The 9,127-nt window shown below is 34.0% G+C and overlaps 1 long non-coding RNA gene across 2 annotated transcripts; it reads left to right on the top strand.

Moving 5' to 3' along the window:
• Nucleotides 1–2,822: 2,822 nt before the first annotated feature.
• On the top strand, nt 2,823–8,755 carry LOC125477044. 2 transcript variants are annotated; one of them, XR_007258278.1, is made up of 4 exons: nt 2,823–3,668; nt 3,957–4,051; nt 4,144–4,236; nt 7,238–8,755. It is a non-coding gene; the product is annotated as an uncharacterized LOC125477044 (long non-coding RNA). The 2 variants fall into 2 exon arrangements; XR_007258277.1 differs by lacking the exon at nt 3,957–4,051.
• Nucleotides 8,756–9,127: the final 372 nt, after the last annotated feature.

The raw sequence follows: 9,127 nt of genomic DNA, 5'->3' as shown, positions 1-9,127 counted from the left end.
GTTTACTAATATAAATTAAACACGTTAATCAACACTTAAAAATAACCATATCATCAACAACCACGTTATCTAGTTTTTACAAAATTTAGTTTAAATTAATGATCTTCTTAGCATTTACCCCACCAAAAGATTCTCTCTTGCAATATGAAATTTATGTGGCTTAGCGTGTGGGACGTGAGAGAACAATAAACAAGAACAAAGCTTGGTTGCTGCATATATAGCAAAAAGTCGTGCTAAATAGCTCATATGGCTGCTCACTAGTTTAATCCAATGATTTTCTTCTTTTTTTTCCTAAAAATTTATGCAATATTAAAAGAACAATGTTTGGCTACTCAAAGATGAGTAGGAACTTCTACTCAAAACTCTTCGTATTCGAATCACAACGCTTTATGCTTATGATTATAACCATTCATATTATATATCACGCTCTAAAAATCATCTCTATAAAAAATGAATTAAAACTAAGGTCATTTAGTTAATTTATTCTAGCAAATACATAAACGGTTCATAATGTTTTTACCAATTTCATTCATTTGTTTTTATACAGACTAAATAACTTTAGTTTTAATTGATTTTTTACAGAGGAGATCCTTATATAGTGATTTATAATATGAACAGTTCTGATTATAAAAACGGAATTTTATAATTTAACAACGAATAATTTTGAGTAGAAACTCCTACTCCTTTGAGTAAGCAAATATTGTTCATATTAAAATGTACATGGGCTGTATAGCAGGACTTCCTACTATATATGCAGCAGCCAAGGTTTGTTCATAAAACAATCAATGGCTTTACTATGGGCTCATTCCTAGTCTCCTGCTTTATTAAATGAAAAAACAAATTGTGTGTATTTAATTATTTTATAATTTTAATTTTCAATATTGGACGTATATTTGGGTTGGATTCAAATCGAATCAAACTTTATCAATATTCGGATCCGTTTGTAATTGGAGTAATGGATTCGGATCATATTTGGATCATCAAATTTAACTTGTCTGTTTATGTACGATAAACCTCAGATTCACATTAGATCAGACCCTAATCGAATCTACTTTAAGAAGTGTAAATGTTTTCAAAATAATCAACTGTAAAATAAACCGTAAATATTTTGAGTATACAAAGAAATGTAAAAGTGTTAGGTAACTAGTGTGGTGTGCTAGGTAGGGGTGTAAAGGTACCAATAGTAGTAGGGGCGGCCACATTGACTATGGTGGTGATGATAGCAACAACAATTGTGGAGGTATAGGGTGTAAGGCTGGTTAAACTCTGCTTGTTTTTATTATAAAAGTTGTTGTCTAAAAATCATTTTTTTAAATAATCAGAATGTTTTATTTTTGTTAAACATTTTTTTATTTTTTTATGAAGAAATAAATTTATTTAAAGAAAGAAAGCTCGAGTACAATCGTTTTCCTGTAAAGGAGAAAAGCATTTTTAGCAATAGTATGTAAAGACCTATCCCAAATATAAGTATCATGAATAGAGTGCTCATCTCTAGTAATCACGTCAACAAGAAAGTAAAGGTTAATGAAAAAAGGCCTTTAGAGTAAAACTATTTTTATTGCTAAGTTTAAGTTAAATATTTTTGGGTAAAGTACAAAAAACTACCTCAACTATTAGTGTCACAACACTTTCATACTTTATCTTTTAAAATTGACAATGTCATACCTCATCTTTAGAATTTGTGTCAATGTTATACCTTCCGTTAACTTGGCCATTTATTTCTTAGTTAAATTGTCACATCCTGACCCGGGGTGGATCACATCCTGGGCCCGGATGTGACAATTGGTATCAGAGCCTAACCCTGGTCGCGTGTGTGCCGACGAGGACGTCAGGCCCCTAAGGGGGGTGGATTGTGACATCCCACATCGCCTAGGGGAGTGATCCTTATATGTATATTCTCATCTCTACCTAGCACGAGACCTTTTGGGAGCTCACTGGCTTCGGGTTCCATAGGAACTCCGAAGTTAAGCGAGAAGGAGGCTAGAGCAATCCCATGATGGGTGACCCACTAGGAAGTTGCTCGTGAGTTCCCAAAAACAAAACCGTGAGGGAATGGTAAGCCCAAAGCGGACAATATCGTGCTACGGTGGTGGAGGGGGCCCGAGAAGTGTCCCCCCGGGCTGGGATGTGACATAAATGCTGACGTGGCTTAATCCGAGACCCATTTTTTATTAAAAAATTATTTAAAAAATCATTTAATATTATTTAAATATTAAAATAATAAAAAAGTACATATAAAAAACCAACATCACAACATCAGTTCGCCTTCCCCCCTTCTCTTTCTTCTCCCCATCTTCATCTTCTTCCCCTTTCTGCAACTACAACCCAGAAAAAAAAAGAAGAGGAAAAAAAAAACAAAAACCTAGATCCGTTGAGGTGGAATTGGAAAAATGGGGGGGGGGGGGGGGGGAATGGGTGTGGAGGGAAGAGGGTGGGTGCGGGGGGTACGGACGAACTAGGTTTTTTTTTTTTTTTTTTTTTTCTCTTCTCGCTTCTTCTTCTTGTTTTTCTTTTGCAGGGTGGGTATGTGGGGGAGGGGGGGACGAATTGAGTTTTCCCTTTTTTTTTTTTTTTTTCCTTCTTCTTCTTCTTCTTCTTCTTCTTCTTCTTCTTCTTCCTCCTCGCGGGTGGGGGGGGGGGTGAAGACGGACAAACAGGGTTTTTTTTTCTTTCTTTCTTCTCTCTCTCTTCTCTCTTCTTCTTCTTGTTTTTCTTTGCAGGGTGGGTGGGTATGTTTTTTTTGGGGGGAAGGGGCAGGGGGCAGGGGGGAGGACGAGTTTCCCATTTTTTTTTTGTTTCCTTCTTCCTCTTCTTCTTTTTTTCTTATTCTTCCTCCTTCGGGTTGGGTTGGGGTTGTTTTTTTTTTTTTTTTTTTCCTTTCTTCTTCTTCCTCCTCTTTCTTTCTGGGTTGCACGAGGTTGGGTTTGTGGTGGGGGGACGAACTGAAATAAACGGCCAAACTAACGAAAGGTATAACATTGATACAAATTCTAAAGATGAGGTATGACATTGTCAATTTTAAAAGATAAGGTATGAAAGTGTCGTGACACCAATAGTTGAGGTAGTTTTTTGTACTTTACCCAATATTTTTTATTGCTAAATTTAAAGTAAAGCATTTTTATGAAAAAAGGCCTTTACAATATTAAAATCGATCAATATAAAAAAAAATAAAAAAGGAAAATATTCTACTGTTTTACACTCATAGGGTGCGTTTGTTGTACCGAAGTATCTTGGATTGAACTAACTTCAAGGATTAAGCTGGACTGGCTTAGACTAGACTAATCTAGACTAACTTAGTGAAGTGTTGGGTGAAGTGTTGGACTAAGAAGCAGGATAACGAAAATCCGTAAAAAATGAACTTGAATAATCACAGAAAAAGGAATTTTATACAACAACATGGTATATTAACTAGCCCACAATTAAGTCCTAAATTGCAAAATACCCATTATTTTTATAATAGACACTATATAGTTTGATTGGGGAAAATGACTATACATATGTATGTATCGGTCATATCGAAACCTAAATATATTCTTCACATTGTAAACAAACACACAGCAAATTATACATACACTAAAACCCAGTTTTTCCGGTCTTCTCCAGTGACGAACCCTTTGTTGGTTAGCATTTTGCTCTGATCTTGCCATCGTCGGCATCAAAATTTTAAGGTCAGTTTGTTTTCAATGTTTTATCTTTATTTCTTCATCTCTAGGGCAAGAAATTTTAGCTCTTTCTTTCTGTTTTTTTAAGAATCTGCAGGTTAGGAAATTTTTTTTTGTTAATTTGGACATCATGTGTTACCTCTTCAAATTATTGATAAAGTAATTATATTAATCTTAGGGTTGTATGTGAGATGTTAAAATATAGTAATTTTTGTCTTATTCGAACATTTTATCCTCAACTTGCAATCGTTGGCACAAGAATTTCAAGGAGTTGGTCTCTATATTTGTTGGCAGTCCTGGAGTTGGGACCAGCTTTTTTACAAATTGTTAGCCGACTCTAAGCGCGCCCTTTCTTCAAATTATCGTCTGACAAATTGTATTAAGCTTAGGTATATTCTAAAATAACTGTGTGTGATTTTCTGTTTCGAATTTGTGTTCATTTGAAAGAAACCCTAACAATTTATTTTGTGTTGATTTGTAGTGGTTTGTTGAGAATTTGCCAGCTAAAACGTTTGGCTTCCTCCACTAAGAAGTCTGAGAATTCGTAGAAGCTGGAGCATTAGTGTTGGTTTGGGTATGCTCTCCTTGCCTTCAGTTTTTTTCCAATTCTATATGCATTTCTTATTCAGATCGGTGCAGTTTGTGTTTTTGTTTGTTGTATTTAATTTTGTGTAATTTTATTTTGATAGAAAGTTTGATTGAATCTTCGCCCCAATTATCGATTTTTGTTAGGTTGGGTTTTAACTGGGTTTTCGTGTCTCAAGCAGTTTTCTACTTCTTATTAGGATTTGGCTTCAAAAGTTGTTTTTAGCGGGTATTGACCTTGTTCCCCCGCTTGTATTTCTTTTCCTTTTTTCTTCTTAATAAAATCTAGTAGAGAGGGGACGGGCGGGGGGTTTCTGAGTGCAACGGTCCTTTCTCCTTCAGGAAAGGGTTGACACCTCGCACACGACTGTTGACGAAAAGCTAATCCCGCCTAATCCATCTCTACAATTTAAAAAGAAAAAATTACATGCTTATTTAGAATTGATAGTTGTTGTTCAATTGATGGGGATATTAGAATATTGGTATTTAATTTGGTGTTTCGTAAACTTTTGGCGTCACGTTGGGTGCATTATAGCTTGCAACGCCGCTACGCAACAACTATATCCGTTCGATTGACTGGTAAAAGTGGACCCTCTTCATAAGTTACGGATGTTTAATTTCAATGCTGCCATGCAACAAGTGCATGACATTTGGCTTACAGTGTGTATCTGGCCCGGTCCCAACTCCAAACTTTCTTCTCTGGGGTGGTCAAAGTAAGTAGGATTTTGAACACGACTTAGTATATATGGTGAGTATTAAGAATTAATTTTACAGTAGTTCAGTCAAATTTTTGTCCATTCATGAATCATAATTCAATATGGTGAGTATTAAGAATTAATTTTATAGTGTCCTTTGGTAAATCTGACTGTAAATGCATTCCAAGAGATAGATGAATGACGTAGCTAAGCTTAAACGAAAAAAAAAAAAACAAAACAAAACAAAAACAAATGATTGAAAACGTATTGGTAAAATATAAAATTGTTAAAGGCTTTTATGGACTATTTAATTTTTAGGGTAAAGTACAAAAAACTACCTTAACTATGGGTTAAATGACACTTTCATACCTCATCTTTTAAAATTGACAATGTCATATCTCATCTTACGAATTTGTGTCAATGTTATACCTTCCGTTAGCTTGGCCGTTTATTTCTCAGTTAAATGCTGACGTAGCTTGATTCGGGACCCATTTTTATTAAAAAATCATTTAATATTATTTAAATATTAAAATAATAAAAAAAAGTACATAAAAAATAAAAAACAAACCTCTCCTTTCGTGCATCTCCCTTCTCTCTCTTCCCCATCATCTTCCAGCAACCCAGAAAAGAAGAAGAAGAAGAAGAAGAAGAAGAAGAAGAAGAAGAAGAAGAAGAAGAGAATAAAAAAAAAAAAAAAACCCAAACCAAACCAAACCCAGTTCATCCCCCCTCACCCCACCACAAACCCAACCCCCTGCAACCTAGAAAGGAGGAGGAAGAAGGAAACAAACAAAAAAAAAAAAAAAGAACAGAAAAAATAACAACGGAAACCCAGTTCCCAAACCAAACCAAACCCAGTTCATCCCCCCTCTCCCCACCACAAATCCAACCCCCTGCAACCTAGAAAGGAGGAAGAAGAAGGAAACAAACAAAAAAAAAAAAAAAGAAAAGAAAAAATAACAACAGAAACCCAGTTCGTCCCCCTGCAGAAGAAGAAGAAGAAGAAGAAGAAGAAGAGAGAAGGAAAAAAAAAACCCACCCCCCAACCCAACCCGAAGAAGAAGAAGAAGAGAGAAGAAAAAAAAAAAAAAAAACAACGGCAAACCTGTCCCCTCCACCCACCCAACCTGCAGAAGAAGAAGAAGAAGAGGGAAGCAGAAGAAGAGAGAAGAAAATAAAAAAAAAAAAACACAACGGGAAACCTTTTCACCCACCCACCCAACCTGTAGAAGAAGAAGAAGAAGAGGGAAGAAAAAAAAAAAAAATACCCAGTTCGTCCGCCCCCCCTCGCACCCACCCTCTCCCCTCCACACCCATTCCCACCCCCCCCACACCGCCCATTTTCTCCTCGCCCAGGAGAATGGGTTTTTTGTTTTTTTTTTTTTTTTGGGGTTGTAGGTAGTGGGTGTGAGGTTGGGTGCAGAGGGTGGGGTGCGAAGGTGGGGAGGTTGGGTGCGTGGGTGTGGGGAGAAGAGGGGATGGGGAGCAGGGAAAACAAATTGGTTTTTTTTTTTTTTTCTCTTCTGTTTTTCTGGATTGCAGTTGCAGAAAGAGGAAGAAGATGAAGATGGGGAGAAGGGAGAGAGGGGGGAAGGGACGAATTGATGTTGGTTTTTTTTTTTTTTTAAATAACTTTTCTTTATTATTTTAATATTTAAATAATATTAAATGATTTTTTTTGTTTTTAATAATTTTTTATTAATTTTTTAATAAAAATTGATCCCGAATCAAGTCACGTCAGCATTTAACTGATAAATAAATGGCCAAACTAACGGAAGGTATAACATTGACATAAATTCGTAAGATAAGGTATGACATTATCAATTTTAAAAGATGAGGTATGAAAATGTCATTTGACCCATAGTTGAGGTATTTTTTGTACTTTACCCTAATTTATACGTCAAACTCTGTTTCGTTTTAGGTCATCGTGTGGTTTTTTGTTTCTTTGATTCTTTCAGTTGCTTTGTTTGTTGTTTGGAGCTATGGTTAAAATACTTATAGAGATACTTGACAAGAAAGGTAATAGCTACGATTACCTTGTGCTTTCGTTGTCAAATAGTCTTCTGTCAATTACCTTTTTTTTTTCTTTTTTTCTTTTTAATCTATGTTGTTAGATTTTTACTTTGTTTTTTTCAATGTTTGATTGAAAACTTGAGATTTTTTTCCTAAAAAATTGGGGTTCAAGGAATTTGAGACACTAAGCTCATTTGCAACCAAAAATTCTGTTTCAACTTTTGCTTCATTTACTCTTATTTTGCAGCCTATTTTTTTACACATTCACTCTTCAATAAACAGACTAACAAATTGTCACATACAACATTGTATCAAATCATCGTTGATTATAAGGTATGCCATTATAACACTATCTTTTGTTAGCTTTGATAAAATTATTTGTCAGCCGTTTTAGTTTTTAGCAATTATGATATTATTTCTTACTTCAGCTCAATATTAGTTGGCTTAAACCTTTCTTACATCTTAAGTATCAATGTACAAAACTTAACAATCATTTACAAAAAATTCATAAATTTTAGTGTCAATTTGAAGTTAACATAATGACCTTTGAAAATATTAAAACTCACATTCACATAAATGTTTTGCATATTTGTAAAATGTCTTGAGATCGGCTTCCAACTTAAAATTAAACTTATACTTAATAAATTTTATGTATCAGTACTAAAATTTTCAACACCAAACCAAAGTGCATTTTCTTTTAAATTTTTGCACACACATTTTACCTTTGAAACCAAGCTATGCCACTGGTTGCTATTGCTACATTGGCACATAAAAACTGAACCTTTTTTTGTATACATGAATATTCATTCATTACTACAAATATAATAGGCATAGTGGTCTCAAAAATTCAAAATCCACCAACACATGACATTCAAACCAATTTCTATTGTATTCCATCACCAGCATATACATCAAATCTAGATCAAACCTAGGTGAAATTCAGCTCACAAGATTATACTGTCATTGTTTCAATAATTTACATTGTTTTAGTCATCCAGGTCTACAACATCAGTCAAGGATCCAAAATCATTTCTGCTGACTTAGATATTGAAGACACCAAAGTTGAGGTAAGCCATCATATCACACTCTCAAATTTTTTTAAAGCTTCAATCATTGCAAATTTTATTCACACTGGAAACTATTAATGTTCAATGGTTTTTCAAATCATCCACCCAACCAAAGTGAGTTTGTGTATTATGGATTTGACAAATAAAATTGTAATCTCATATATATAATTGACTAATAATATGATTTCATTCCATTTTTAGCCACTATTGAAACTTTGAACTTTCCCGTTGTTGAACCACATGTAGGGGCATAAAAAAATGAATAATTTGTTGGGTGCAAGTAAAATATAAGATGGTATAATAGGTGTGAACAATTATATAATCATCTTCATGTAAGCTGAATTGAATTTATGTGAAAACCAAGTTGCTGAATTTAACATCCCAGTACATCCATATGTTGCTTATTTAAATTATTTGAAGATTACTGTGTTGATTCATGATTTTGTGCATTTACTTAGGTCAAATATTTGTTATCTCCATCATTGCATTTGAGAATGGCATTTCGATCCTACCACCTTTCTGCTTACTCTGTGTGGAAATTAGTCATGCCTATTCTAAATATTACATTCAGTGTCCGCATAAACGTTCGGGCACATTTTCTAATAATATCTATATACAAAGAGAATGGAAAAGTTAATAGTGATTTTTATGTCACCAAGCTTCAACAAAAGATTTGGACAAAAATGCCCCCTAAGACAAAAAACTTCAAAGGCATTCCAAAATAATGCATCAAATAAGGCAGGGGCATTTTCGTCATTCGAACAATACTTTTTTAATAATTAAATTTTTTGCGCTTTTAAAAAAAAAAATTAGTGCCTCACAATGGGTTAGCAATAATGTGATTCAATTTCTTTATTTTTAAACACGTTCAAAATATCTTAAGAGGCATGTAATGACAGTTATAAAAAATGTCTTTTGCAAATAATATGTGATTAAATTAGTTGTCAAATGATTATTTTTTTATTTTTAACAAATGATATTATCTACACTAAAGGGAAAGGGGTAGGCTTAGCCTCACAATAGGCTAACAATAATGTGATTCAATCAGTTATGTATTAAATATTATTTTCTCTATTTTTAAACACGTTCAAAACATCTTAAGAGG

The sequence above is a fragment of a genome, unplaced genomic scaffold (assembly GCF_019419815.1).
Source record: "Pyrus x bretschneideri cultivar Hongxiangsu unplaced genomic scaffold, Pyrus_bretschneideri_v1 Contig20, whole genome shotgun sequence".
NCBI lineage: Eukaryota > Viridiplantae > Streptophyta > Magnoliopsida > Rosales > Rosaceae > Pyrus > Pyrus x bretschneideri.
The sequence above is the reverse complement of the archived record's forward strand: the minus strand, read 5'-3'. Positions and strand labels throughout refer to the sequence as shown.